Genomic DNA, 6,772 nt, shown 5'->3' with positions numbered 1-6,772 from the left:
ATATATATATATATATATATATATATATATATATATTTATATATGTGTGTGTGTGTGTGTGTGTGTGTGTGTGTGTGTGTGTGTGTGTGTGTGTGTGTGTGTGTGTGTGTGTGTGTGTCTGTGTGTGTGTGTGTGTGTGTGTGTGTGTCTGTGTGTGTGTGTATAATCTCGCTGCCGCACCCTCGCCTCTAGAAATATCTTGGATTCATTCCTGTGGCTCCCTTTCCATGGACCTACATACACTACTGAGCCATCTTCAGCAAAATATGAATATTTAAACACGATATTTATGAAGAGTGACATTACGATAACTAACAAAACGCGTGACAAATATTCCGTTTTCATGGCAATATTCACTCAGCCATCAATATGCAGATTCTTAAATGAAATGGAAAACATTGAAAAGAAAGGATAATTTGTATATAATATGTCTTTAGAAGATTTGAAAGGGTAACGAGTTGTCAAAGAAAACGGGAATCATTCAGCCCAGCCTAAAGCAATTTACCCAAATTGTTACAAATGATTACAACAATAATATCAAGTCTATTCATCTGTCCCTTCCCTTAAACATCTAGCCAATGTCATATGAGTAATCTCCATGCAAATATTTCATTCCCAATCCTTCGATATATTTGGACGCATTCCAAGTGACAAACTGATTTAACCTTAAGGATACTTTCGAAAAACAAGAATTCCTACTTTTCTTGGATCCCTTGTAGTGCGTGTAGCCCCGAAGTAAAAGGCCTGACTATACTAATAAATTACCCTTTTCTGGTTCTCTTGGAGTGTGTACCCCAAAGAAAAAGGCCTTACTGTACTAATGGACCGATGAATAGATTAGAAAGGCACTCAAGAGCCCAGATTTCTTTTTGTTTTGAACATGAGAACTGAAACAACGAAATCTGGCCATCCTCCTGGTCCACAAATAAAAGAATACATAAAAATAAAATTACATAAAAAAATATTTAAAAATACATAAAAAAAATACAAATACAAAAACAAATACATATAAAGGAATTTTGATAAATGACTTTGAAATCCACACAGTGAACGTCTTATCTCGCAATTAATCTATCCTTAGCTCTCTACTTAAAAAGAAATCTACTTAACTTATCCTAGAGTTCTGAAAATACCACATGTAAGGTTGATGTGAAAAGTTGATAATAAATTTTAAAAATATATTTATAGGTTGTTTATGTCCAAATCTATTCGATCTGAGTAAATCTATCCCATCCACCTATCCACTCTGTTCAACATTAAATATCAATATTATTGGTTATCCTTCAGGCAACCTAGGCATAATATGTCCCCACAATCTGCCAGCAACTTTTTCCCCGAAATATCTGCTTTACGCATACACACACACACACACACACACACACACACACACACACACACATACACACATACACACATACACACATACACACATACACACATACACACATACACACATACACACACACACACACACACACACACACACACACACACACACACACACACACACACACACACACACACACACACACACACACACACACACACACACACTTATATAATAATAATAATAATAAATATTATTACTATTATTATTATTTGTGTGTGCGAGTGCACACACAAATCGCCGCATGCGAGTGCGTGGTTGCATCCAAGCACACGCATCGCCCGCGCACGTGTTTGAGCGTGCGCGCTGATTTACATAACTTTAGGTAAATCAAACCTAGATACGGTAGTGGGTGAGTCTATCGTAGATGCGATGGTGGATTGGGAACCACCAACAATGATTGCCTAAACAACTACTCCCCTGGGGAGGGATCACTGCTCAACCGCCCCAGTATAAAGACTTAGTCGGCTACATGATGTCCACAGGACGCTAAGTGGTTCGTCAAACACCGTGCCCACATGGACGTGGAAATGCCAGTTGGTGGTTGGCGCGGGATATCCAGCTTCTTGGCAGTTGGGCTAAAATGAATCCTGCTTCTGAAGTGAGAGTAGGAAGTGGGTGATGAAGCGTCACCCGTCACACGGATCAACAAGGGGCGCATCCCCCAGGGCAGAACTGAGTCTACCTCTTCCATTAGCCAAAATCCGCCAGGTCACTAGGACGGGATAGCTCTCACCCCTGGCCCTGCGGTTCAACCATTTTTGTACTAACAATCAAACGAAAACAAGACTTAAATGGACAAGGGAAGAGTATAATGAGGTAATGTACTGCTTTGCTATGCACTCGGTAAACCTGCTGCAAAAGTTATTTGCATGTTTTTGTTGGTGTTCCATTGCCTCAAGCTTCAATCACCCTAGATCGCTGGTAGTGACCCGGTGTTTGATTTTAATTAGCAGATCTAAGTAAAATAAAATAATAATAATAATAATAATAATATTAATGATAATGATGACGAGGCCGAGTCCCTGGAGATGGACAGGGCGATCCTGGAGAAGCTGGGGGGCGCGGGCGGAGCGCCCATCCCTCTGGCCTACTGCCCCGAGATGCCCACCTTCGTCATGACCTACTGCGGCTGCCAGGACCTCTTTGGCCTCAAAATGTCCAAGCAGCGGCTGTCGGACCGTGACATCCTCAACGCCGCCCTCAAGGTGACGGAGGCACTGCAGGAGATCCACGATGCGGGCTTCGTCCACCGCGACTTCAAGGCGGACAACATCGTGGTGGAGACGGCCAAGCAGGGGCAGGTGACCAAGGTCCACGTGGTGGACTTCGGACTCACGCAGCCCGTGGGCGGCAGCCATCCGGTCGGCTAGTTCGGCGGTATGGAGTGGGCGTGTCCCTCCTTGGAGGAGGGCCTTCCCATGAGCCTCGAGTGCGACCTGGTGGGGCTGGGGTTACTCCTCAATGGCATGTACCAGTACATGAAGAGCATGCCCAAGGAGCTCAAGGAGGTGGCGGCAAGAGCGTCCCATAACGACCACTCCAAGTGGCCCAGGTTGGCGGACGTGCGCGCGCTGCTGCAGCGCCTCGTGCGGAAGCCGCAGACGCCCGCCTTTGCGCCCGTGCCCAGCCGCAAGAACAAGAGGCGGAATCGCAGAACATGAACGATTTGCCGCAGGGCACCGCCGGGAAAGACGTCAATTAGACCAAATATCTTTTTATGTTATGTGAACACTTGTATTCCAGAAATGTCAGTCATATTGATGTCATATTAATGTCATATTATTAAGTACATATGAAAATGATGAAAAAAATATGTATGTATAATACCCGCTGTTTCATTCCTATCCGTTATCATGAAATATATACTTTTGTAGAAAGATACGATACTGATAACTATACAATAAAAAACAATTGAAAAATATATAATTAGAGATTGTTTGTGTGTATAATTGCGTATGATATTTGTGTTTGAGTGAGGATAGATCCAGCAATGATTGCCTAAACAACTACTCCCCTGGGGAGGGATTGCTGCTCAACCGCCCCAGTATAAAGACTTGGTAGGCTGCATGATGTCCACAGGGCGCAAAGTGGTTCGTCAAACACCGTGCCCGCGGGGACCTGGACATGATAACTGGAGGTTAGCGAGGGATATCCAGCTTCTTGGCAGTGGGGCTGAAATGTATCCTGTTTCTGAAGTGATAGTAGGAAGTGGGTGATGAAGCGTCGCCCGTCACACGGATCAGCAAGGGGCGAATCCCCCTGGGTAGAACTAAGTCTAACTCTTCCATTTATCAAAATCCGCCGGGTTACTAGGACGGGATAGTTCCCACCCCTGGCCCTGCGGTTCGGCCATCTTGTACTAACAATTAAAAGAAAAACAAGACTTAAATGGACAAGGGAAGAGCATAATGAAGTAATGTACTGCTTTTGCTATACACTCAAGGAGCCTGCTGCAGAAGTTGTGAGCATATTTCTGTTAGTGTTCCATTTGCCTCAAACTTCAATCACCCTAGGTTGCTGGTAGTGACCCGGTGTTTGATTTTAATTAGCAGATCTAAAGAAAAGAAAATAATAATAATAATAATAATAATAATAATAATAATAATAATAATAATAATAATAATAATAATAATAATAATAATAATAATAATAATAATAAGGAGGAGGAGGAGGAGAAAAATAAAAAAAAATAAAAAAAAATAGATAGAAATATGAAGGAATCGACATAAAATACAACAGTTAGTTTATCTACTTATTAAGTGATGGTTTAGTTTATCTACTTATTAAGTGATGGTAATCTACTAACAAAACCCATCCCGTCTATTTATCTACCCTGGGTTGTCCTTTAAATGTTACCAATCCGTTGCTACTCCATGAGCAATGCACGAATGTATTTCAATTGCGATCCTTGTAAGTGATGGATTGTCATGAGCTTAACGGGTGAATTACCTATGAGTTAGTGACCAGCTGACTGAAACTTAAGAAGAAACTGATCTACTTTTAATCTCTAAATCTACTAATCTTCCTCAGATCTTCACCGGCAACTCGAAACTAAGATTAAAGCACACTCTTTTAAATAACTTTTTGTGTGATATCCTTTTTAACACAGTCTACAGGATTATATAAAAAGTTACTGACGGAATGTGATGAAATTATCTGGGTGGATCATTATCATATTATATTATTGCATCATATCATATATTATTATCATTTTGCTTATGGTCATCTACATTACAATTACACTTATCATTCGAACTATATATTAGCACAGTTACCACAATTGTTGATATATAATAATTGATATATAGCACTACCCTTATTATTATTATTATTATTACTATGGTCAAGTGTTACCGTCATTATTCTTTCAGTACTTATTCCATTGTAATTTGATAATACTAACTATAGTAATCAATGATGAAAGAGAAAACAGACGGAGCAAAGAATTATCGCAATCAAATTAATTTAATGAGGTTCGAGCAAAGAAACAAAGAATTTTTTAGAAGTGAATTAAATGAAGCTGATCATAATGGTAGTGACATTTTTTTCACCATCATGATGATAATATTGATGATAAGAATGATAATGACAATAATAATAATAAAAATAATCATAATAATAATAATATTGCTACGCCAGTGGGCCTTTGTCTCTGTGCGAAACATGTGTTAACATGAAAAGGATGACCTGGGCATGTGTTAACATGAAGGGACCTGGGCAAACATGACGCAGCTGGCTGGGAGCAGAGGAACAAGCCAAGGAGAGACGCAGTTGGGTGCTGCTCCTGTGAAGACCTCGTGTGTGCCCTTGTGACCTGAGATAAACCTGGTGTTGCCCTGTTATAAGCTGTATTGTGCTGTGTGACATGCTGGTTTCCCCCCTGTATTGTGCCTATAGAAAAGTGTACGGGTAAATAACTTGTGTAAATAAAGGAAAGACTGTCATTTTGTGTTTACTTCGTGCCCTGCCTCGCCACTTGGCGTTTCCTCTCCTGGTGTTCTGGGACGCTGTGGTGTTCGGTGCCTCTTGGAGCTGTTCAGTGTTCACGACCCTGTATATAACACGCCGTCTGCCTAGCCTGCCTTGTGTTGGTGGCAGAGAGACGAGGCGGTCGGCGTAACAATATTAATGATAATGATAATAATAATAATAATAATGATAATAATAATAATAATAATAATAATAATAATAACAATAATAAGAGAAATAATAACCATAACAAGAATAGTGCTGATGATATTAGTAATAATGTAATTAAGATTAATTATGATAATGATGATGATGCTGATGACAACAATAACAATGATGTAGATAGTAATGATAATAGCAACAGCAATAATAACCAAGGTTCTTAAGGAGGTAGGTGGCATCATTTCTTGTTCATTTGTCTTATAAGCCTTTGAATTAAATCCAAAAATGTATTAGCCTTTTTCCCTAGAGTATTCTGGTGGCTGTTTATAGTAGGGAACACTTTGTTATCAATAAAAGAGTGGATTTTTTGTTTTACTTCTAGTAATTATAACATCGAGTACATTATACAAATGATTATTTATTTAGCTTCATCTCGTATCCCACAGCGAGTCCTCAGTGGTTAAATGTGATGACGTCAATTAGCTCCGCCCCTTTTTCACTCCTGTCATTCTGTGAGATATTACAAAAAGTGTTTCCTTTGTATGTTTTCTTGAAATAGTTCAGTAATAAAAAGGGTTAAAAGACAATTGAAAGAGAAATAAGGAGAATAAAGGAACCCCATTAATATTTGCAATAAATGAAGGTAGGAGGGCGGGAGGGCGGGGCTTAGCTCGGCAGTTGCCAACTAGGAATTTCTTTGAGACAAAGTGGTGCTACCTATCTTACAACTACCTTGATAATAACCAGCATCAGACTATCACCTTTTGGGGCTCATTGGCTAATTAAATCACGGGGCCCTGCTCAGAAGGCTCCACCCTCTAACTCGCCCGGCCCTATATTTCCTTGTTGTATATTCAACATTTGCACAACTTGAAGTAACACGAACTAGGGCCCCTTGACTTATAACTAGGGCCCTAAACCGAAGCCCTTATCTCAAATAAAAGGTCTCAAACAGGGGTTCTTTATCTCAAATAATGAAGCGACACACACGGTCCACTCACTAAAAGTTGGATTTTCCGACGCCACGGGCCTCAGTTGAAAAGTAAAATGCATTATTCCGCAATGCAACAGGTTAAAATAATACTCTCTTTTAGCAGGGACCTTCTAGCTGGAGGATCCTCCAGGCTTGAGGGTCCCTTAAATTCAGTCTATACTAGCCTATAGGGTAATCCAGCCCTACTAATATCGGAGGTAATAACAGTCATAACAATAACGAACATAATGGTAATAAATCTGGGGGTAACAATGACA

Source organism: Penaeus monodon, chromosome 26, assembly GCF_015228065.2.
Source record: "Penaeus monodon isolate SGIC_2016 chromosome 26, NSTDA_Pmon_1, whole genome shotgun sequence".
Classification (NCBI taxonomy): domain Eukaryota; kingdom Metazoa; phylum Arthropoda; class Malacostraca; order Decapoda; family Penaeidae; genus Penaeus; species Penaeus monodon.
This window is presented reverse-complemented; position numbering follows the sequence as displayed.